The following is a 25,335-nucleotide window of genomic DNA, read 5'->3' on the forward strand; positions in this document are numbered from 1 at the left end:
TTTCTCAGATCTACATAACCTTCTATATTTCCCTTTGAAATCTTTTATGGTCACTTGAGGTAATACATAATTCTCTCTCCATATAAAGTGGGGAATATTATACTAATAAGGCTTATTTGGCATGAACTAGGTAAGAATTTCTAAAACTCAGATGTTAAAACTGATGAATTCATAAAACTGCTAACAAAAGATAAAACAACAAAAATTACATAAGACTGAACAAACTGATGATGATGGTTATAATTTTTAGGACTTCATTTAAAACACTGCTGGTTCTGGAATTCCCATTGTGGCTCAGCAGTAATGAACCCAACTAGTATCCATGAGGACACGGTTCAATCCCTGGCCTTGCTCAGTGGGTTAAGGACCTGGCATTGCCATGAACTGCAATGGAGGTCACAGAGGAGGGGCTCAGATCCAGTGTTGCTGTAGCTGTGTTGTAGGCTGGCAGCTGCAGCTCTGATTCGACCCCTAGCCTGGAAACTTTCATATGCCTCGGGTGCTACCCTAAAAAGCCAAAACAACCCCCCCCCCTCCGCCCAAAAAACAACCCAACTTCCCTGGTTCTTCAATGTTGTTTTCCAGGCTTAAAAGACCCCCTTTTCTTCTCTCTTTTAAATTATCTATAATACAGCAATTTGGTAAAGTGTATCTTTGCAACAAAGGTTGAAACATTAATTCTTTTTCTCCTTACCTGGATCTCGCCCCCCTCCCTGCCCCAGAATTCAGAAACTCTAACTAAATAGTCTTATTTTTCACGGCAATATATGTATCTGAAAAGTTCAATAGGAACCTGTTCTCCTTGTAACAAGACACAATTAGACAAGTCCTTGGCTTGGCTTCTTAGCCGAATAAGACTTTAAATGTCTAATGTGTTACCTAATGAAAAGTTTCAGCAAAGTAAATTTAAAAGAGCCTATGCCATCACTACTTTTGCTAAACTTATATAAATAATCAGGCCAAGTTTATTAATTTACAATCAACTTTGTCTTACTGTGATTATCTTTGATAAAAATGGGGATGATTACGGAGAAAAATTGTTTCGATAATATACTTTTATCGATATTGGATTCTAGTATTTTTAATTACCTTTGAAGTTTGTTTTCTACCTATAATTGGACTGAGTTCTGAATTGTTATTTCCTCCAATATGTGGCTTTAACTCTCCAAACTAACATATCCATTTTTCTCCCACCCTTTTGACCTGAAATCACTATGAAACTAAAATTATTCTTTTCCCAAGATCATACAAGCTAAAGCTGGACAACTTGATACAGTTGGCCCTTCGTATCTGTGGGTTCTACATCTGCAGATTTAAACAATGACAGATTGAAAACATTCCCCCCAAATTCCAGAAATTTCCAAAAAGTGAAACTTGAATTTGCTGTATGCCAACAAATATCTATATAATTTTCACACTGTGTTTACAACTGTTTACATTATATTAGGTATAAGTAATCTAGAGATGATTTAAAGGAGGATGCACACAGGTTATAAGCAAATACCACCTCATTTTATATAATTGACTTCAGCATCCATGGATTTTGGTATTTGAGAGGTTGCTGGAAACAATCCCCTACTGATACCAAGGGACAACTCTATGAACTTTAAAAAATCACTGCAACAACTCATGGCAAACTTTGTACCTGTTGTCATGTGGCCACTGAGAGAGGTCACCAGAAACATTCCCAGGAAAAATCCAGGAAAATCTTCAGGTTACCATTGCTTGCTCTTATCCCATCTGTGGATGCTCAGAACCCAACAACTAGAAATCTTCTTAATTTGCTTGCTCTCTCAAACTCAGAAACTGAATTTATAATTTTCTGGAACTCTTAATCTTTGTTTTTCTTTTATTTCCACAGAAATGTCTCCTTCCCAAATGTATGTAAACTATCCACCTTAGAGGGACATAACTGAGATTCTTCATTTTTCAATCCTGATGTTATTCAAAATGAGGACCCTGAAATTCCATACAATGTCTCTCCGTCATGGGACAAGACACCTGAGGATGATTCGTCTCAACCTCACAAAGAAAAGACACCAGAGGACAACCCCCCTCAGCTCTGTAGGACACACAATACAATCCATCTATAAAGAACCATACCTTGCTCCCCACAAATTGACAAACAACACAGAAATGGCATTATTGATCAGCTATACTTTCTGCAATATAGCCTTCTAAAGGTACTGGTATGAAAGAAAAGGGGCTAAGTCCTTTTGCATATGTGTTTCATTTCTCTTAAGTGAATACAATATGAAAAATAAAATAAAAACAGTACATATTTTTCTTACAAATAATTTCAAAATTCCATGTTTCATAGGGTGAAAAATCACAAAATAGGAGACATTTGGGGGCCTGTTTTAGTTGGTAAGGGAATCAGATGGTTGTAATCGAGAAGGCCTAAGATTCATATTCAGTTTCACAAAGAAATGGTCAGTATAAATTTATCAAACCTTTCCATGCATCCACTGTTATGGAATTGCCATTATCACCATTCCACACCTAAGGCTCTGGCTAAGACTGTCCCAGTAGAAACGTTCATGATGAGAATGATGCAGACTGGGAGGTTCCTCCAGAACTTCCAATTTTCCTAACCAAGAAAGCCCTCTTCTATATTGTATATTACAGAGTCTCATGGTGATCATCTGTGATCAGAAATGTTCCATTTCACCATTTATGGAAACAGTTCATCTTTTAACTGTCTCAGCAGCCACTGTAGGAGATTTACCACTGCACCATCATAGTTCATTCAAATCCATACTTATCCAAGTTATTCGTAATAGTAATAGAAATGGCCGAGATTTATCGGGCATTTAAAATTAGGTAGGCACCACTATATTTTCCATTTTACAGATGAGAAGGGGAAAACTAACAGAAGTTAGATCACTAAGGTTATAACTTTTATAGTGGGTGAGCTGAGATTTCAACCCACATATATCTTTTATTTATTTATTTATTTATTTTTTTGTGTGTCTTTTTAGGGCCATACACGCAGCATATGGAGGGTCCCAGGCTAGGGGTCCAATCGGAGCTGTTGCCACTGGCCTATGCCACAGGCACAGCAATACCAGATCTCAGCCGCGTCTGCAACCTATATCACAGCTCACAGCAACACCGGATCCTTAACCCACTGAGAGAGGCCAGGGATCGAACCTGCAACCTCATGGTTCCTAGTTGGATTCTTTTCCGCTGTGCCACGATGGGAACTCCACTTTTTTTTTTTTTTTTTTTGGTCATATTTTAAAATACGCATTTTTAACCCCTATTCTAAATCAGGGTAGTTAAATGTTTTACTAAAGCAAGCATGATTTATGCTTACCACAACTAAACTATATGACAATAAAAGCAAATAAAAATATATGAAAAAAAGACTAAATTAAAAAGAACCCCCTCCTTCCCTTGCCTAAAGAGGCTATCTGCTTATCTTATAGCTTTAATGCAAACTGAATCTTAATTTCATGTCAGAAACTTCCCAGTGGCATGTACTCAATTCTCAAAAGCAGATGCCTCTTTAGCAATAATCTGGCCCCAGAAAGCTTCTAAACTGATCAAGGGGAAAGTGTTTGTTTACCTGTCTGGCTTTCACTCTGTCATAATAAAGGCCTGCCATTCCTCCCATCTCCCTGCTAAAGGCACTCGGTTCTTCATGAGGAAGACAGAAGAAAAAGAAAAGAAAGTCAGCATCTTTTGCTTCCCAAAGCACCATCTCTTCATCTGAATGTTCTTTCATCCCAGCTACCATCTCCTATTATATCTGCCCAATCTGGGACCTTTAATTCCTTTACTCTCCAGGAACGGAGGAAAATGATCATCTTCCCTTTGCAGTTACTCATCCACAGGACTTACTCATTGTTTTGTTTTTGAGGTGTCTTTAATTACTGTTTGAAGGCATTTTTAAGAAATAAAATTAAGGAGTTCCCATCGTGGCTCAGTGGTTAACGAATCTGACTAGGAACCATGAGGTTGCAGGTTCAATCCCTGGCCTTGCTCAATGGGTTAAGGATCCAGTGTTGCCGTGAGCTGTGGTGTAGGTCACAGACGCGGCTCGGATCCTGTGTTGCTGTGGCTCTGGAGTAGGCCAGTGGCTACAGCTCCGATTGGACCCCTAGCCTGGGAACCTCTATATGCCACGGGAGCGGCCCAAGAAATGGCAAAAAGACAAAAAAAAAAAAAAAAAAAAATAGAAAGAGAATTAAAACTTGGAACTGAAATTCAACATATCTTTAACTGCTTTCATGTTTGTAGAACGTAAACTTTTCCCCCCGAAGACTATTTCATAAGACTAAAAAGGCACAAAATCTACACACGTTCCACAGTCTAAGCATTTGTGCTAGTGAAAGTTATTAATTCATTTCAAAAGAACTACCACAAAGTTGAGTTTCTAAGATGTGAAATGTGCTTTTAAAAATCTGATATTGAAGTCAGGCAGAAACAACACATGCGAAGGCAACCACAGTTCTTTTGGAGCATAACTTTCCATTGACATCCCCCCACCATCACCAGAGGTAAAAAAATTAAATACAGAAGATTCGTGTATGTGGAGATTTACCATTCATGATTCTGAATATCCATGAGTATTCCCAGAGGTCCCATAATGTGTAATCATATGTGCTTTTTGTGGAGGCATGCGTTTCAATCACTGCACACTGGTTTGCCTAACTCATAACTGAGTCTTGCCAACCTCCCAGCATCAGCATTTCGTCATGCCTGTCATCTTCTCCCTTTATCCCTGGGAACCATTAATGTAATTAAAGTAAAATCCAAAGCTCTTAAATGGCCGGCAAATCCCTATACGGTCTGCCCCTTTCTACCCCACCCAACATTCTGGCTTCATTTCCAATTACCCTTTTCTCTTCTTCTCCAGCCACACCGACCACAGAAAGTGCATCTGGAAATAAGACTTTTGCTCTTACTATTCCGGGTACCTTTCTTCGTGCTGGCATCTACCTGCTGGCCACAGTCTCTTAGTTCTAGCAGGTGTCTGCTCTTAATGTTTTATCAGGGAGGATTTCTGACCCTTTATAGCAAAGAAAACTCTTCATACCAGTGTTTCTTATCTCCCTTACTTCACGTCATTGCTCTTCACAGTAGTTACCACTCATTCTAAAATATTATTTTTACTTGTTTATTGGTTTATTGTCTTTTTGAACCCTCAAGTCCCATTCCATGCTGTCTTTCCTGCTTCCTGCTCCTTGGCCCTCAGGAGCACCTTTATTTGGGACTCCTACCAAGCCTAGTTGCAAAGCTGGCCTCCACACCTCTGGGAACCCCAGTATATCCTCTGGAAAATTTCTTCCTCAGTTAGTTAGAGCCTAACCAAAATCACCTTATACTAAGAATTTTTAACTGGCACACTGGACTTCTTTTTTCTTATCCCTGACATGAAAGGGAATTGTTTACCTTGCAAAGGTCCTTTTGTCATAAGAGAATCTTTTAAAAATTGGGCTGTATGGTTCTTAGGAAAAAACTGCAATCCTTTTGGATGGTGAATTGAAGTCATTTTCTAGGTACAATGAGAGCCCTTGATTTAAAAAAAATAATAATATAATAGTGGTTACCACACTACATAGCAATTTACCTGACAATGGAGCCCTGCCAAAAGGACATTCCAAAAATTAAAGCTCCACAGATGCAGGCCAGGTTGGCAGTACCCTGGAAATTTCATATGCACTCCGGCAACCCCACCTCAGTGAAGGTGTTTACTTTAGGTGTGTGAAGTCCGGCTTGCCATGGTGCTGCCCCCCCCAACTCCAACCTGGACTGTTAAGGCTACTTTTGATAATCCTCTCCAGCCGCCTCAAGGCAGGAACATCAAAAGGGCACATCAAAGCTCTCAGTCACAGTGGAGAGGAGTGACTGCAAACCGGGTGATGCCTTTTTCTTCAGGCTCCACAACAAATACAAGTCTTCCGGCCTTCCCCCAAGGAGGGGAGAGTAATTTTTAAAAAATTCTCGGCTGCCTGCCCTGAGGGAGGAAAGAGACACCACAGTTGCAGGTAGAGGATAAAACTAGGTCTCCCAATCATACATTTCTGAGAGTTGGAAGGTTGTACTAACCACATACACACACACACACACACACACACACACACACACACACACAAGAAAAGTTTGATCCATGCTTCACTGGTATGTGTGTGTTTTAAAATGCAAATAACAAAAGCTGAAAGTGATGAAGTGAGCATGTGCTGTCTCACTGACATGCGAGACAGGCAATTAATGAAACTCTGGGCCACAATATCAGCTGCCTGCTGACTTCTGCAATTGAATTAAAACTATCATAAGAATAATAAAAGGACTTGCCCTTGTCCTTCTTGTCTATGTGTTTATTTAATTTTCTGTCCAACTGACTCTCAAATAAATTGGAAACAGCTGCCATTTTTTTGATTCAGTAGCTCCATTACCCCCTTGTGACATCATTCTGGGCACGAACACTAACAATAGGTCATTATGTAGCAATTACTTTATTGATTTATGGAAGTTTTTAAGCTCCATCAGGAATATGCACATTCAAGGGGAAAAAAGACCACTTCTGTGCTCTTGTTAAGGAGAAAAACTGAACTGCCATGCCTAGAATAAGTTTGCTCAGATGGGACCTTACTCACAAAGGAAAATGACAGGAATGATTCCTGTTCGGTTGACTTTCTTTAAGTTAGAGAGGAATGGGGAAAGACTAAGAGTTACAGTGCCCATAACTGAATGAAGTAACTAAGTAAACACATTACTCAAATGCTGCTGTTATGTCATAGGACTTCAGTGAGATAATAGAAGTTGCTTAAAACAAATTAACAGTGTTCAAACTCCCAGAAAGAACTTTCTGAGCTTATGCATAACATTTCAAGAATACTGCTTCATGAAACCATGCTTTCTTTCTGCATTCAAATGGCTATATCATAAAACTTCACATTTTAGTACTAAGTGCCAGCCCCACACCACTCAGGGGATCATACTTTCAACTGCCCTTCAGTTTTTAATCAGGCTGTATTCTAGGGCCCCTAAATATAAATAGACAAGAGTTTCCTCGCTTCTAAACAGCTGACTTTATTCACATTCCTCTTGTTTGGGGAATTCTGATCTATTTGATAAAAAATAGAAAAGAAGTAATGTGCCCTCTGGGTGGGAACTTAACCATGAGATATTAATCCGAGGATCTGAGCAATAGCCTGCCTACATTTTGATGGAAATGGTTGTTTCTTTATTGAAATCTGTGTTTGAGATTGGTTCGCTCCTATTGAAGATTAGGAGTTTACTATCTTTGGCTCTTCTGTCAAAGCCCTAATAGAGGAAACATCCTGGGCCCAACATCTGGCTTCGTTCCCAGTGGGAAGAACAGCTATGGATGAGACAGCCCTATGGAAACACATGGGCTGTGGCTTATCCTAGATCAGTAGCCCAAGGGTAGCAAGGATGCTGAAACTAGTGTGTCTCAGAGGTGAGAGTATACATGATACGCTTGAGCTTCTCTTCTAGATGTTTTTTAGTTCTGGCTGTTAAAAAAAACAAAGAATCATTTGGGAAATAAAAGTAGCAAGTTAAGGGCATTAGGAAATAAAGAATTATTTATGAAATCAAGAAAAGTAGTGGGTGATCCTGCTTAGGAAATTCATTTTCTTAACCCATGGCTAAGACAAATTTTAGGAATCCTTCATCACGCACAAGACTTGCATCTTATGATCTTAAAATAAATGCCCCAAAAGAAATTTAGAGGAGAAGGTCTCCTCTCCATTATGATTCTGAAAACATTATTAAAGGTCTCTAGGAAAAGTTTACTTGAGGGAAATAATGTCTAGTCAATACTGAAACTGAGCTCTGCACTGAGAAGGACAGCTCTGGAGAAAATAGAAGTAAACAAAGGCCCAGTTCCTGACCTCTGAGGGCTCATAATGCAGCCTATTTGGGTTAGGTTTACAAATAATGTGGATGACTCTTATGTAATACTAAATTTTTTTAAAAAAAAGGTTATAAAAAAGATTATAACTAGGTTATAATCACAAATATGATGTTAATTAGAGGTGAGATCTTGGATAAGTCACAATTTTCCTCAATGACTTATCCAAGACTCTATTTCCCTTAGTGTGAGCTAGAGAGAGTGGTTAGATAACACCTACGCCCCTTTCAGTCCTCACAAATCCTATAATCAGGATACACATATATCACACACTCCTGCCTGAGTTCATATGTTACAGTCTATGACTATATTCCAACTAATGCTTGAAAACAGTAAATGAGTCTCTGTAATTAAAAAAAAAAAAAAGATTATTTTGCCTTGCTTATGTACAAAACATCTTTCACACATCTGAATGTCATAATTCTTTCATTCCTCTCAAGATGACCCCAATCTGTTAACCCTTTAAAAGGAAAACATTTGTAACCAAAGAAAAGAGCACATGTTAACATAAAGTCTTTTGTGTTGAAATATTTCTGAACCACCAAACTGGGCTTCCTCGATATTTTGTTTTTGAATGATATTTATGAACTAAAAATATTAGGAAAGTATAAAGTAAAGGGGATATTTCATTTGGGATGATACAACTCATTGAGATCTTTTTGAAAGAGATAAATCTGGAGCTATGTCTTGAAGAAAGCCATGCTCATTGCTTAATGAAAAAGAAGAGGTGATGCTTTCATGGGACTATAAACGCACTGGCAAAGAAGTGGGCATAAGGACACTGAGTTTTGTGAGGTGGAGTAGATGGCTATGTTGGAGGTAGATGGGGTTTGCATGCACATGGTGTATAATAAACAAGTTGTGGCTCAGCGGAAATGAATCTGACTAGCATCCACGAGGACACAGGTTCAATCCCTGGCCTTGTTCAGTGGGTTAAAGATCCAACATTGCTGTGAGCTATGGTGTAGGTCACAGATGTGGCTCAGATCCCACAGAACTGTGGCTGTGGGCGTAGGCCAGCAGCTAGAACTCCACTTTGACCCCTAGCCTGAGAACCTCCATATGCAGTGGGTGTAGCCCTGAGAAGACATAAATTAATTAATTAATTAATTAATTAATTAATAAAAAAGTAAACAAGGGCAAGACTAAAGGGAGGAAGTTTGCTTCTTGGGGGAAGTGCATGATTAAAGTAATGTCTAAGGAAGACTATGTTGTTGGCTAGGTGGTGAATAGGCTGATGAATAAAAGGATTAGAAACAATAAAACCAAAAGAAAGTTAACATAGTCAAGGAATGAATTTACAAAACTCTGGACTAGGATAATGACTATGGGAATGGAAAAGAAGACTCAAATCCAAAAAAATAACCCACGAAGAAGAATTAATATGATATGAGAGCTGACTTGATATATGAAGATAAATAAGATTTTTATAAAGGAAGTAGTAAACGTTAACTACCAGATGACTGTCCCACATAATTAATTGGACGGTTGAGTCATTGGGAGAAGTACACAGAAAAAGAGAGAATGTTTATTTCATTGAATCCAGGGCATAAGTATCCCCCTGGAAGCACAGCTAATTGAAAACATTTAGTTAATAAATAGATGTATAAGACTGGTGAAAGAGCAGAGTTGGAGCATCATTCTTTCATTTAGCAAATATTTATCAAATATTCAAGTCCCTTTCATGAACCAGGCACTGTTCTTGATACTAGGAATAAAGAGATAGGCATAATCCCTGCACTCTAGAAATTTTGTCTAGTGCAAGAGACAGAAAATTACTTAGCTAAGCATCTTATAATCAACTATAGAATATATAATCATCATTATTACACATAAGCCAAAAGGAGACATCATAGCCCAAATGATTATGTGATTTAGGGGAAGAAATTTGTGATACTGCCTGAAGCAGGACATTTCTACTTAAATGACAAGGCAGGAGGGACAAAAATCTGGAGATTACAGTTTAGGTGACAGTAGGATAAAATTTTAAAATAGTAGGAAGAATTCAAGAGAGTTAACTATCACCACTTGTATTCATCATCATATGGGATCCTATCCTGTGCAACTAAAATAAATGAAGGATATACAGACTGGAAAGAAAAAGAAAATGGTCATTATTTGCAGGTTATTCTGCATGTAGATTAAATCAAAAGACTGTACATATAAAATTTTTAAGTTATTAAGTCAATTTAGTAAAGTTACTATATCAAAGCTTAATATTCAGAATAAATATATATCTTATGCGTCCAGCAAAAATCAGGAAGTAAAAAAACCTTAAAAACAATATTATTTCATACTGAAGTAAAATGCATCAAATACCTCAGAATAAATATCATAAAAGATATGTAAGGCATTTTTAACATTTGTACTGTAATCTATAAAATAGTATTAAGACAAATTAAGGATCTAAAAATTTAAGAAAAATGCCATGTTCATATGTTGATAGCATCAATGTTTTTCACATGGTAATTCTTCTCAAATTGATTTTTGCATTTAATGTAATCATAGTAAAATCCCAGTGTATTTTTGCAGAAATTGCTAAACTGTGTCTACAACTACATGAAAATACAAAGGACCTAGGAAATCACAGTTATCTTGAAGGAAAACAAATCTTGCCTACCCGATCTCAAGACTTTTGTAATTAGGACACTGTACAAAACTTGAGCAGAACAGAATACAAAGTCTAGGAACAACCCACACATACACAATCTAATGATACATTGCAAAGTTACCACTATAATTCAGTGGGGAAAAGGGTGATCTTTTCAATAAGTGATACTGCATCATAACATTAAAAAGAATGAAACTTGACTGGTCTTTCATACCATACACAAAAATTAATTCAAGATGCATCAAAGGTTAAAGAAATGGTTCTAAAACAAAACACAGGAGATAATTTTTATGATGTTATTTTAAAGATGTCCAAACCACAACGGAAAGGAATATTAAAAAAAGAATAGGAGTTCCTGTAATGGCTCAGTGGTTAACGAATCTGACTAGGAACCATGAGGTTGCAGGTTCGATCCCTGGCCTTGCTCAGTGGGTTAAGCATCTGGTGTTGCCGTGAGCTGTGGTATAGGTCGCAGATGTGGCTCAGATCCCGCATTGCTGTGGCTCTGGTGAAGGCCAGCGTCTATAGCTCTGATTAGACCCCTAGCCTGGGAACCTCCATATGCCACGGGAAGTGGCCCTAGGAAAGGAAAAAAAGAAAAGAAAAGAAAAAAGAATATGTGTGTGTGTGTGTGTGTGTGTGTGTGTGTGTGTGTAACCAAGTTACTTTGCTGTACAATAGAAATTAGCACACTATAAATTTAAAACATGAATTTTTTAAAAAAGAAATGGAACAGATTTCTGTATATTAATTTTGTATCTTGAAACTTAATTGAATTGATGAGCTCTAGGAGTTTTTTGGTGGCATCTTGAGGATTTTCTATGTATAGTATCATCTCTTCCACAAACAGTGACAGTTTCACTTCTTCCTTTCCAATTTGGATTCCTTATGCTTATTTTTCTTGTCCAATTGCTGTAGCCAAGGCCACAATATTATATTGAAAAAAAGTAGTGGGTGGGCATCCTTGTCTTGTTTCTGATCTCAGAGGAAATTCTCAACTTTTCACCGCTGAATATGATGTTAGCTGTGGGCTTGTTATACATGGCCTTTATTACGTTGAGGTATGTATCCTCTGTACCCACTTTGTGAAGAGTTTTTATAATAAATGGATGTCGAATGTTGTCAAAAGTTTTCTGCTCAATTGAGATGATCATAGGCTTTTTATTCTTCAGTTTGTTAATGTGGTATAACACATCGATGATTTGTGGATTCTGGACCTGCATTCATGAGAGAAATCAAATCTCTCTTGATCATGTTGTGTAATGCTTTTAATGTACTGTTGAATAGAGCTTGCTAATACTTTGTTGAGAAAATCTGCATCCATGTTCATCAGTGATATTGGCCTGTAATTTTCTTTTTTGTGGTGCATTTGTCTGGTTTTGGTTATCAGGGTTATAAAATATGGCCTCATAGGATAGGTTTGGAATTTCTTTCCTCAGCAATTCTGGGTTTGAGGGTAGGTGTTAACTCTTCTCTAAATGTTTGGTAGATCTCAAAGGTGAAGCCATCTGGTCCTAGATTTTTGTTCATTGGGAGGGTTTTTTTTGTTGTTTTTTTTTTAAACTGATTCAATCTCATTACTAGTAACTTGCCAGTTTATATTTTCCATTTCTTCCCAGTTGTTTTGGAAGAATGTACATTTCTAGGAGTTTGTCCATTACTTCTAGATTGTCCATCTTATTGGTATATAGTTATTCATAGTATTCTCTTATGATCTTTTCTATCTTTGTGATGTCAGTTGTAACTTCTCCTTTTTCTTTCTTTCTTTTTTTTTTTTTTTTTTTTTTTTTGTCTTTTTTAGGGCCGCACATGTGGCACATGGAGGTTCCCAGGCTAGGGGTCGAATCAGAGCTGTAGCTGCCGGCCTACGCCAGAGCCACAGCAATGTGGGATCCGAGCCGCATCTGCAACCTATACCACAGCTCATGGCAACGCCAGATCCTTAACCCACTGAGCAAGGCCAGGGATCAAACCTGCAACCTCATGGTTCCTAGTCGGATTTGTTAACCACTGAGCCACGATGGGAACTCCCTCCTTTTTCATTTTTGATTCATTTATTTGAGTCCTCTCTTTTTTTCTTGATGAGTCTGGCTAAAATTTTATCAACTTTGTTTATCTTACAGTAACCAACTTTTGGCTTCATTCATCTTTTCTATTGTTTTAGTCTCTATTTTATTTATTTCTGCTCTGATCTCTATGATATCTTTCCTTCTGCCAACTTTGGGTTTTGCCTTTTTCTTTGTTTTCTAGTTTCTTTATGTGTAAGGTTAGGTTGGTTATTTGAGATTTTTCTGGTTTACTGAGGTACCTTGTATTGCTAAAAAATTCTATCTTGGGACTGCTTTTACTGCATCCTATAGATTTTGGATTACTGTGTTTCCATTTTCATTTGTGTTCACATATTTTTAAGTTTCCTCTTTGATTCCTTGGTTGTTTGTTAGCACATTGTTTAACCTCCATGTGTTTGTGTTTATTGGCTTTTTTTCTTCTATCTGATTTATAATCTCATAGAATCATTATCAGAAAAAAATGCTTGATATGATTTAAGTTTTCTTAAATTAACTGTTTTTTTCTTAGTTGTGGCTTTTTCTTTTTCACTTAGAGAATTCCCTTTAACAGTTCTTGTAAAGACTGTCTGGTGGTGCTAAAATATTTTAGCTTTTGCTTGTCTATAAAACTTTTCCTATCTCCATGAAATCTAAATGAAAGCATTGCCAGGTAGAGTATTCTTAGATGTAGGTTTTTCCCTTTCATCACTTTTCATCAATGCCACTCCCTTCTGGCTTGCAGAGTTTCTGCAGAAAAGTCAGCTGATAGTCTGATGGGCATTCCCTTGGAGGTAACTTGTTGCTTTTTCTGTGATGATTTTAATAGTCTCTCCTTATCTTTAATATTTGCCATTTTAATTACAGTGTGCCTTGGTGTGGTCCTCTTTGGGTTGATCTTGGACCCTCTGTCCTTCTTGGACCTGGATGTCTGTTTCCTTTCCCAGATTAGTGAAGCTTTCAGGCATTATGTCTTAAAATGTTGTCTCTACTCTTTTCTCCTTTTTTGGGGATCCCCTATGATGCGAATGTCAGTATGCTTGACATTTTCCCAGAATATCTCTTAAACTGTCCTCATTTCTTTTTATGTTTTCTGTTCAACTTCAGTAATTTCCTTTACTCTTTTTTTGTAGCTCACTGACTCATTTCTCTGTATCATCTAATCTGCTGCTAATTCCTTCTAGTGTATTCTTTCAGTTATTGTATTCTTCATATCTATTTGGTTCTTCTGTATATTTTCTAAGTCTTTATTAAAAACTTCTAACTTCTGACTCTGTTCATCTAATCCTCTCTCAGAGTCTTTGATCATGTCATTATCATTACCTTGAACTCTTCTTTACTGGGTAGGTTGCTTATCTCCAGTTTTCTTAGTTCTTCTTCTGGAGTTTTGTCTTGTTCCTTCATTTGGAACATATTCCTCTGTTGCCTCATTTTGACAAATTTGCTATTTTCATTTCTATGTATTTGGTAGACTGATTAAGTTTTCTGACCTTGAAGAGAGGCCTTTTGTAGGATATGTCCTTTATGTCCCAGCAGCACACTCCATATGTTCACCAGAGGTATATGATCTAAGACTGCCTCCTATGTGGGCTCATGGATCCTTCTATTGTGGTTGGCCAATTACCATAGACAATCTGGTTTAGTTGGTTATCAGGCCCTGCCTTGTGCCTAGGCTATTGGTCTCTGGTGGGTGTGGCTGGGTCACAAAGTGACTGGCTCATTGCCCTAGGGGGAAGGGGTCCCAGAGCTAGTGTTGGCCCTCTGGTGGAAGTAGTTAGATTCTGGGGTGGGTGGTTGTGGGGCCAAGGGTCCAGGATCTAATATTAATCTGCTGATGGATGTGGCTTTTCCCTGACATGGCAGGGTGTGGGGCTGCATGGTCCTGAGGTTATTGTCCCCCCTGCTGGTGTGTGGAGCCAAGACCCAGGGTACTCTGGGTCTGTTGCCCACCCATTGGTGGGTAAGGCCTTGTCCTAGTGCTAGTGCTGGTCCACTGGTGTGTGGGATTGGGTTCTGAGCCTTCTGGTGGACAGGACAACTGTAAGCTCAGGGGGCCTGAAGGCAGATGGCCTGCTGGTAGGTGAGTCTGTGTCCCCACTCATCCAGTTGCTTGTCCTGAGGTGTCCCAACACTGGTACCAAGAGGTTGGTGGGTGTGGCCAGGCCTTGGCACTAGTACGCTAGAGGGAGGAGTCCAAAATTGTGCTTGCCAGCACCAGTGTCCTCATGGTAGAAGAAGCTCCTCAATATGGCCTCTGCCAGTGTCTATATCTCCAGGGTGAGGTCCAGTTGCCTCCTGACTCTTTGGGAGGCTCTCCCAGATCAGCAAGTGGGTCAGACTCAGGCTCCTTTCACATTAATGCTTCTGTCCTGGGTCCTGGTGTGTGACATTTTGTGAGTGTCCTTTAAGAGTGACGTCTCTATTTCCCATAGCCCTCTGGCTCTCCCTAAAGTAAGCTCTGTTAGCTTTCAAAGCCACTCATTCTGGGGCTCATCTTCCTGGTGTAAGACCTCTGGGCTGGGGATCTTGATATGCAGCTTGGACCCCTCACTCCTTGGGGAGATCCTCTGCAATTGTAATTATGTTCCCATTTGTGAGTCACTCACCCATCTGAGGGTATGAATTGACTATACCACATCTCCTCCATCTTGTCACAGATTCTTATGTCTTTAGTTGTAGAAGATCTTTTCCGATAGTCTTCTGGTCTTTTTCAACAATATGGGCTCTGTAAATAGTTGTAACTGTGGTGTGCCTTTAGGAGGAGGTGAGTTCAGGGTCTCCTACTCCACCCTCTAGGTCACTCCTCCTCCTCTCATCTCATTATAATTGACTCAAAATGAGTGATAGATCTAGATGTAAAGTAACAATTCAAGGACTCTAGGAAAAAATATGTAAGAAATTCTTTGTGATTTCTGATTAGGAAATTTTTTCTTAGACATGACACCAAAAGCACAATCCACAAAAGTTCTGCTCTTCAGTAGACATTGTTAAGAGAATAAAAAGCAAGCTACAGACTGGAGAAAACCATTTGCAGATCATATATCTATTGAAGTACTTGTATCTCAAATATATAAAGAACTCAAAACACAATAAGAAAACACAAAATTCAATTACTTCTACAAGATGGATAAAAGAGTTGAACAGATGCTTAACTAAAGAAGCTATGTGAATGACGAATAAGCATATGAAAAGATTCTCGTCATCATTTTTCGAAGTAAAAGCAATGTAAGTAAAACCAGAATAAGATACAGCTTCACCCTGATTAAAATGGCTAAAATTTAAAAAACTGACCATGCTATGTGTTGATGAGAATGTGGAAAAACTAAAATTTTCATGTACTGCTAGTGGAAATAGAATGGTATAACCACTTTGGAAAAGACTTTAGAAGTTTCTTTAAAATGTTGAACAGAAACACATTATATGATCAAGCCATTCTACTTGATAGTTCCCAAGATAAATAAAAAGAATTCCTATTTTATTCACTTTATTTATAATAGCCAAAAACTAGAAACAACTCAAGTATCCATGAACTGGCAAATGGATTTTAAAAACTATGCTATATCCTTATACTTGAAGCCAACTCAGCAACAAAACAAAGTATTAATACATACTCTATCATAGATCTATAACAAAATAATTATGCTGAATGAAAGAACATACAATATGATTCCATTAATATAAAATTCAGGAAATGCAATTAACTGTTGGAGGATTGGAGAGTAAAGAAGCATGGGAGGGAGGGATTACAAAGAGGCATAAGCTAACTTTTGAGAGTTATGGATATGGTTATTATCTTGATTGATGTTTTCACAGATGTACATATGTCAAATTTATCCAATTATAGACTTTAAAATATTACATTTATTGTCTATCAATGATTTCCTTAGAGCTGTACATTTTTTACATGGACAAAATTAATCTTTGGAACATGAAGAGGATTTCAGGTGTGAGTTTTCTATAGCTTGATATGGATATATACTGCAAAAAGTAAAATATGGCAAAAAAAAAAAAGCTGTATATTTTAGATCCATAAATTTCACTGCATTTAGGTTCCAACTTCACAAGAATAAATTTTACAAAAAAGTTTTTGAAGGACTTAAAGTAGTGAGATGGAGTAGAAAGTCCAGAACTATGACTGAATTTCATAAGATATCCATAAATAAAGAACAAAAGAAGTGACAAGGCAGAATATAAAACTGTAAATGTAAACTGCAAACAGGAAGAACACTCCTAGGCAATGGAAGATGAGTTTCAGTCTAGAAATTTAATTGAACTTGTTATGGAGAAAGAAAATTTTCTCTATCTTTCTAGGTTCTTCTGGCCATCTGAGAATTAAATTCACATGAGACAGGAGTTCCCACTGTGGCTCAGTGGAAACGAATCTGATTAGTATCCATGAGAACAAGGTTCAATCCCTGGCCTCGCTCAGTGGGTTAAGGATCCCACGTTGCTGTGGGCAGTGGTGTAGGTTGCAGACATGGCTTGGATTTGGCGTTGCTGTGGCTGTGGTGTAGGCCAGCCACTATAGCTCCAATTCAACCCCTAGCCTTGGACTCTCCATATGCCGCAGGTATGGCCCTAAACAGACAAAAAAAAAAAAAAAAAAAAATTGACATGAGACAGATTAACAAAAGAAAACTGAAAGTTTAATAACATGTATACATGAGAAGGACCCAGGAAAACTGAGAAACTCACCAAAATGCCTAAACCCATCCCCCCCACCCCCACCATAGGGAGAAGACAATTCACATGGAGGTGATAAAGCAAATGCTTGGTAAACGAATGTTTCCTGGGCAAATGGTTGGTAAACGAATGTTTCCTGGGCCCTGGCAGAGACAATGGGACACAGAATGGACTCATCTCTAGCCCTCCACCCCTGCTGAGTTTCCCCAAGCACACAGAGCCCACATTCTTTGCAGAGATCTCTGGTGATAGCTCTATTCTTGAAATAAGCCCTTTATCTAAATTCTTTTAATCAGTTAAAGGGGGTGGGTAACAAGAAGAACTTCTTGCTCTTTCTTAAAAATATTCAGCCCAAATTAATCCTCATGTCAAAGAGACATATTTTGAGGTGGCAAGCTTTGCTCCCTTGCAAACCCATCATGACCAAATGAAAAAGATGGCACTACAGTCCATACTTCATTAATGGAATTACTGCAGGACACATTTTGTTTGCCTTATTTCTTGTTCTCTGTTGTCATGCTTTCTTTCTTTTTAAGCCCCTTCTCATAGTCTATCTAATCCTATTGGATCAAACACTAGGCTTTAAATTTTCTCTCTTGACTTTGTTCTTTGGCACAGAGTTCATCCCTCTGTAACAGGATTCTGGTCTTTGTCTTCTGTTTAAACAGGAAAACATAGGTGAAGGGTTATCTCTACTACATGGCCTGCCATACTCCTATAATACACCCTCCAGGTGGGGTGGATGTAATTTCTTACCTGCCATTATCTGATCATTGTGCATAGCAGTGGGGAGAGGAATAGGTAAAAGGGAGCAGGGACACAACTGACTGAACAGATAAATTGCTGGGAGTAAAGGAGCAAGAGCATTTGAATGGTCAAATGCCAGCATGGGTCACTAGATTTGCTTCAGGGGATCGCAGTAACCTAGGAGAAAGCAGAAACACAAAAGAAGAAATTGGAAGAGATTAAGGTGAAAGAGGATGGTGAGTAGGTGGAAATATTCAATACAATCATGTAAGAAAGTCATGAATTCTGGAAATATTTATAGAGAAAGCAGAATTAAGTGCAAGTTTTTTGTTTTAACATGTGACTATCATGAGTAGGGAAAAGAGAATGTCTGGGAGGAGGAATTAGTATAACTTTTCCTCTAAATCCACAGGGACAGAGTGAGCCAAAAAAAGGAGTTTACGCCTCATTTCAAACCCACCCAATTTAACTGATAGCGTATAATGAAGAGTAACAATTTTTCTGTCTTCCAGACTTGTTTTTACTACAGAGGTCTATGTTTGCGTGTGTGTGTGTTGGAAGAATGTTCAGATAGGCATGATTGCCATGGCATTTGAAAGAGAGAAAAGGAGGTGATATGGACCAAAGATAGCCACTTTAAAAGTTAAAGATCTCAAAATTGCTAGAGAGCAAGCCAGTGTTCTGAAAATCAGGAGTACAAAACGGATGTCTTGGGTTTTGTGGTTCAAAGCAATTGACTTGTCAGTTGAGAAAAAAATGAGCCAAGAGCTCAAAGCACATAGTACTGGAATTTTAGATGATCACTGAGAGAAGATTCCCCAAAATGAGTGGTATTATAGCACTCAGATAACCTGCACTCTGTCTTTTTGTAAACTTTGTGTTGAGGGGGTCATGTTGAGCCCACTGTTGTATAGGAGGCAATGGCTGCCAAAGGGAGAGTGAAGGATCCTGAGAAGTTGTTACATTATTTCATATGTTTCATCTTTGGTTACCTTCTAAATTATCAGCTTGCCAAAAATGGATCAAATGATATAATGTGATTAAAAGTTTTAAAACTAATAAGGTTAAAGAGTCATTATACATTTTAATTGAAGCAGATATGAAGTGGCCCTTTCCAAAGGCAAAAGATCGATTGTAAACATCACTCTGCTATCCAACCAAGCCAGCCTGAGATTTCAATCCAAGAACTCTAAATTCTTATATATACATATGTGTGTGTATATATGTATATATGTGTATATATATACACACACATATGTATGTGTGTATATGTATATATACACATATATGTATATGTGTATAAATATTTATATGTAATATATACATATACACACATACATATATATGCATGTATATCAAGCATGATAGTGAGTTTAACAATTCCTGTGCTGTAAAATGGAGACAAAAAGAAAGATGCTGCAGGAGAGGAAAGAATGGAAGGGGAGGGAAAAGCCCATGTGTTACAGTTGAGATGGCTAGTCTTCAACCATTTCTGTTCCCTTTCCAGATCAATATTTACTCCTTTGTGTAGTCCCTCCCCTTGAATCTAGGCAGCCTCTGTGATTCACCTCTGACTATTAGAATATGGCACAGTTTAGCTTCTAATGCTAAGTCATAAGAAGTCTTGTAGCTTTGGCTTGGGTTTCTCAAACTCTCACCTTTGAGATGCCTCCTCTCACAGCTCAGCCATTAGATCATGTGCACAGCCCGCAAGTAGTACCTCAATCACCAGTACCTACTGATCTCCCAGGTTACATCCAGCGTCATCTACCAGGCACCCAAGTGAGTCAGCTCAGAAATTTCAGTTCTGCCTTACTCCTAGACTACATCAACATCCAACTTCCTGTGGGGTAGAAGAACAGCCCAGCAGAGCCCAGTCACTCCATGGAATCGTAAAATATGACAAATCAGTTGTTGTTTAAAGCCATTAAGCTTTTAAAAATGGTTTAACAAGAAGAATCAAAATGATCAATTTTTTAATATGATAGCATGCCGGTTAGATATTACAAGTTACCCCAAAACGTAAGTGATTTAAAACAGGGACTCATCCAACTTTTTCTTCAAGGGCCAGATAGCAAATGTTTTAGTCTTTGTGGATCAGACAGTCTCCATCCCAACTATTCAGCTCTGCCACTGTAGCATGAAGAAGCCATAGACAATACATAAACATATAGGCATGGTTGTGTTACAATAAAACTTTATAAAAACTGGCAGCTGGCCCATGGCCGTAATTTGTTGATCCTTCTTTAAAAAATTAGGCACATATGTTCCTTACAATCCTATAGGTTAGAGGGATGGTTCTGCTGATCTGAGCCAGGTCTAGCTGATCTCAGCTTGGCTTGTTCATTCACCTGTCATCAGCTGGCAGGTTAGTTAGGGGCTGATTGGTCTATGATGGTCTCATGTACATCTGGTGTTTTGCTGGCTGCCAGCTGGAGTGACAGGGGTGATTGGGCCACATGTCTTTTATCATCCATCAAGCTAGCCTAGGCTTGCTCACATAGTCGTGGCAGAATTCCAAGAAAATAAGCAAAAGCACATAGGCCTTTGGAGGCCTAGACTTGGAATTGGCACATTATTACTTCTATTTTATTTTATTGGCCAAAATAAGTCACAAGATCAATCCACATTCAATGATGGGAGAATAGACATACTCCCTTGATGGAGAAGCTGCGAAGTCATGATGCAAATGACATGGGTGGATATTTGTGCCATTTTTGTAAATCATGAGACTATGTAAATATAAAGCTAAGAGTTAAGATTCTATTGGGAGTTGTTCCATGTTCTTCGTTTATAAAGGAAGACAATAAAACCTAGGCACAGAGATTGTCTTACCCAAGTCATTCTTTCAGGGTAGCACAGCCCTGGAGTTACTTACTAAGTGTGTGTATAACTAGGAAGGTGTGGTTTTTCTGATCCCTCAGAATGTCCATACATGGCCTTCAGCATTTTCTAACACAACTGTGACATTTCCCTCCACAAACAAACCCAGTCAGGCGATCTCCACCTCAAAGTCTCCAGTTCTAGTGAAGGCAAACTTAGGATGGGATATATTTATTATCCACCAAGATCCCTTAAACTTTCTTTCATATCCAGAAAGTCCTTCTTATTATATGCTTAGAATCTTAATTCCTAATTTAGCATATCTTCAGCCTAAAATGACTCCAAACATCTGTATCACTTGGTCTCATGCCATGAATGTGGAGTGGCCTGGCGATAATAGGTCCAGGGAGAATGACTCTTACTCAAACAGTTGAGCCAAAGACTTGCTGTAAACACACTTAGAAGGAGATGACTACAGGCTACAAATTACTCACCAGCTGCCACAGTTACAGGCAACATCCCTACTAGTCAGTTCATAATCCATAGGGATTTATGAGAACATTCAAGCTAAAACCTTCCCTTCTATTCTCAATTGCTATGCTGTTGGAAAAACAGTAGAATTATCTTTCCCACCCTGATTTAATGGCTTCTGGTAAGGCTACAGCCCTATATTAAGTTCAACCTCCTAGTCACAGTTTAATAGGTTATAAAAATAAATTTTCTGGCCTGCTTTACCCCATGGACCAGATTGACTTAAGCCAGAGCATATGCAAGAAAAATCTGGGTCTCTGACTCTAGAATCTTATATTACAGTTCATCATGGAATCTGGCCCATACCCAACTTGGCTGCATTTCGTTAAGCTAATAAGTTATTCTGATGTTTATGTGTTCATGATTCAAAAAAAACTCTAAAATTTCTTTGTGTATTTTTGTCTCTACATCAAGCACCTTCTGTGTAATTCAAAACTTTGAAGAGTCAAACCTAAATCCAATATTAGGCAACAAACAGTCTCCTACACAAAACGAGGAGACTGATTCTCATGTCATGATAATAAACTTAACTCTGAGGCGCCAACCTAAGTTTCCAAACTTAGGCTGTACTAATTCGTCACTGCGGTGCTTGCTTCTTTTCATGGCTTTGGGCTGATGCTACAGTATCACCATTCATGTTCATTTTCTCCCACCCATCTACAAATTACCAAAACCTTTAGACTCTACCTTTTTCACATTTCGGTAGTTAGTTTCTTCCTTTCATTCTCTTTCCTCCCACTTGCATGAACGTCCTTTCTGGGCAAATTTTGTGTTCCTGATCATGCCATTCTTTTAATGAAATGTTCTTTCTCACCATCTCTGCCTGCAAATGTTTTACTTACACTACAACACTTGATTTTCCTTGACCAAGGCAGATCACTCATTTCCTTATGAATGAAAATTACTGTCTGCTTTGTAGGACATTATTCATATTTTTGATAGCAGGATGCCCTCTTTCCCTACAGCAAGATAACTTCCCTCTAACTTAAGGTATGCCTTTAACAAATCTGACATAGCCATTTAACTTTCTAAGGCAAGATCTGCAGAGGGCCCCACCATAATGCCTAATTCTTTCTGTTGATATAGCAGTAGTTGTACCAAATCCAGCAAGAAGAGTCTCATGAGGAAGCAAAACCCACATTTCCACATCACGTAGGAAGTGTAAAGGCAAAATTGTTAATAGCCTCCCAAGGGTTTTATCTTTTGCTATGATGCCTTCCATGATTTCATCGACGGTTTAAGTAGTGAAATATCTCAATTCAGGTTTCAAAGCATAAAATAAAAATAAGTGTGCTTTAGTCATCTTTTCCAAAGTCTGTTTTTTTTTATTTTATTTGTATTAAGGTCTATAAGTTTCTTTCATGTGTAACCTAATTACATGACAGTATCAAAATTCATTTTTAAGCCATGCAGTATTACCATGCATATAGTTATAATGTTTTTAAAGCAACTCCTTGCACAGAAACTTCAAATACTACATGTATTATTTTATCCCTCTTTTCTTCAGTGCAAGATTGGCCTCTTTCATTTTTGAGCAATTCACTAACTTTTTTAGTAAAGATGTTCTCTTTTTTTCAGCCAAATCACTACACATTTCTTTAAGATTCTGAAACATTTCTGTATGAAAAGATGAGAAGAGTTGGATAAATTCAGTGGTCTCATAGTATTCTCAAAAAAGATATAATTAGGGTAATTAACTACTAGATCTAGAACAACAGTATCTGAACAAAATTTGTGCAATATAGCTTTGGGTACATAATTGTGTGCTTCACTGATGCTTGCTTTTTTAATTTTTAACTTTGTAATAGTGATTGAAATCAAGTTTACAGGTCTGATCCCATATGAATTAATTAGTGTTGTCCCATTCTACATTAGCTACTCTGGGCCAGTCATCATGACATGCTTTCTCTACATTTATCTCAAAAACTGCCAAATCTGGTCCCCTATCTACACTTTTCTCTGAGAAAGCTCAAACCTCTGTCCAGTTAGCAAGCAAGAAGCATAACTGTTGCTTCCCCTCTCACGGTCCATATTTCCAATTTACACCAAGTTCTATGAATTTTATCTTTTAAATATTTCTAGAATCAGTCGACATCTCCTGTTTCACTGCCATTCTCCTAGTTCAAACTGAAACTACTACATCTCCAACCCAAACTACTGAAAGACTACTAACTAGTTTTCTTGCATTAACTATGGGGCTCCTTTTTGCCACTCTTCACTCTGGTATCTGTCCAAGGTTTTGCCTATTTTTTTTTTTTCTTTTGGCTGCACTCAATGGTGTGCGAGAGTTCATGGGCCAAGGATCGAACCCTTGCCACAGCAGTGACACCAGCTGCTGAAGTAACAATGCCAGGTCCTTAATCTGCTGAGTCACAAGAGAACTCCATGCCTATTTTTAAGTGGAATAGTTTGTCTTATTATTTTAGGAGTTCTTCGATGTTCTGGATTTGTGTCCTTTTCAAAATGTATAGCCAGTTCCTGGCAAATAATAGGAAGTCAATATTCCTTGTCGAATAGAAATGAATAAACCTTTTGAAGCATAAATTATCCCGTTCATGGCTAATGAAACATACTCTCAGGATTCCCTGGTGGCTCAGTGGGCTAAGGATCCAGTGTTGTCACTGCTGTGGCTCGCATTACTGCTGTGGTAAGGGTTTGATGCCTAGCCCAAGAACGTCTGCATGCCATGGAAACAGCCAAAAAGAAAAAAAAAAAAAAAAAAAAAAGAAGATGAAGAAGAAACGGATTCTCTGAGAGATTAAGTTACTTGCACAAGGTCACGTAACTAATAAATTGGGAAACATTGGAAAACATGTCTAATCAGTTGCGAAGACTGCTCTTTCTATGTGCTATATTGGTTCTCAATTCATTATTATAAAAATATGTGCTTACGTTATTTATTTATTTACTTTTCTGTCTTTTTTAGGGCTGCTCCCATGGCATATGGAGGTTCCCAGGCTAGGGGTCTGATCAGAGCTATAAACAAACCCCAGCCTACACCAGAGCCACAGCAACACAGGATCTGAGCTGCATCTGTGACCTACACCATAGCTCACAGCAATGTGGGATCCTTAACCCACTGAGTGAGGCCAGGGATCGAACCTGCAACCTCACAGTTCCTAACCACTGTGCCACAACAGGAACTCCTGTGCTTACTTTTTTTAAACCATCTTACAAATGTGTGTCTTTGTTAACTTCTGGGTAGGGAAAGGGGTAGTATTAGGAAAGTGTAAACATAATGAGGTATACAGGTGGTATTAGTAATAAATAATTATGCAAAGCTTATACTCCATTGTGATTGAGTCAGCAACCCTATCATTGTATCTATCTATTTATCTATCTACCATCTATCCATCCATAATCTATCTGAAAAAATGGCTTTTTTCTTCAGAGAATGTGTGGTCTAAGGCATACCCTTGTTATCCTGTAAAGGGACCTAGTAATATTTAGCATTAATCAGGAAGAGTTATTTTTTAAAGTTCTTTTTTTTTTTTTTTTTGTCTTTTTGCTATTTCTTTGGGCCGCTCCCACGGCATATGGAGGTTCCCAGGCTAGGGGTCCAGTCGGAGCTGTAGCCGCTGGCCTACGCCAGAGCCACAGCAACGCGGGATCCGAGCTGCGTCTGCAACCTACACCACAGCTCACGGCAACGCCGGAACGTTAACCCACTGAGCAAGGGCAGGGACCGAACCCGCAACCTCATGGTTCCTAATCAGATTCGTTAACCACTGCGCCACGACGGGAACTCCTTAAAGTTCATTTTTTGAGTAAATTTGCCATCAGAAAACCACACAAATCTTAGGCATTCAATAAGATGACTTGACAAATGGGTGCAGCTGTATAATCCACACCACTGTCAAGATAAAGAACATTTGCATAACCCAGAAAGTTCCTTCATGCCCCTACACAGTCAACCCCACTCACCTCAGTTTTTTAAATTTCTTTTATCATAGGTTAGTTTTGCCTATTCTAGAACTTTGTATGAATGGAGTCATAGTGTATACTCT

The 25,335-nt window shown here is 38.3% G+C and overlaps 1 protein-coding gene across 11 annotated transcripts in view; it reads right to left on the minus strand.

Annotated features, from left to right (window-relative positions):
- The window catches only part of LOC110260723 (uncharacterized), a 630,954-nt gene that overhangs the window by 291,139 nt on the left and 314,480 nt on the right, over positions 1-25,335 (minus strand). For 4 of the 11 annotated variants that reach the window (XR_014803738.1, XR_014803737.1, XR_014803733.1 and 1 more), the window contains one exon: positions 3,572-3,642. The exons of the other annotated variants lie outside the window; for them this stretch is intronic. The gene's annotated coding sequence lies outside the window, so the exon portion shown is untranslated. The remainder of the gene's footprint in view (positions 1-3,571; positions 3,643-25,335) is intronic. 11 annotated transcript variants of the gene reach the window in all.

This window comes from Sus scrofa, chromosome 5 (assembly GCF_054392235.1).
Source record: "Sus scrofa isolate SSC_HxYL_T2T_F1_AM1 chromosome 5, Sscrofa_HxYL_maternal_Yorkshire_Landrace_v2.0, whole genome shotgun sequence".
Lineage (NCBI taxonomy): Eukaryota > Metazoa > Chordata > Mammalia > Artiodactyla > Suidae > Sus > Sus scrofa.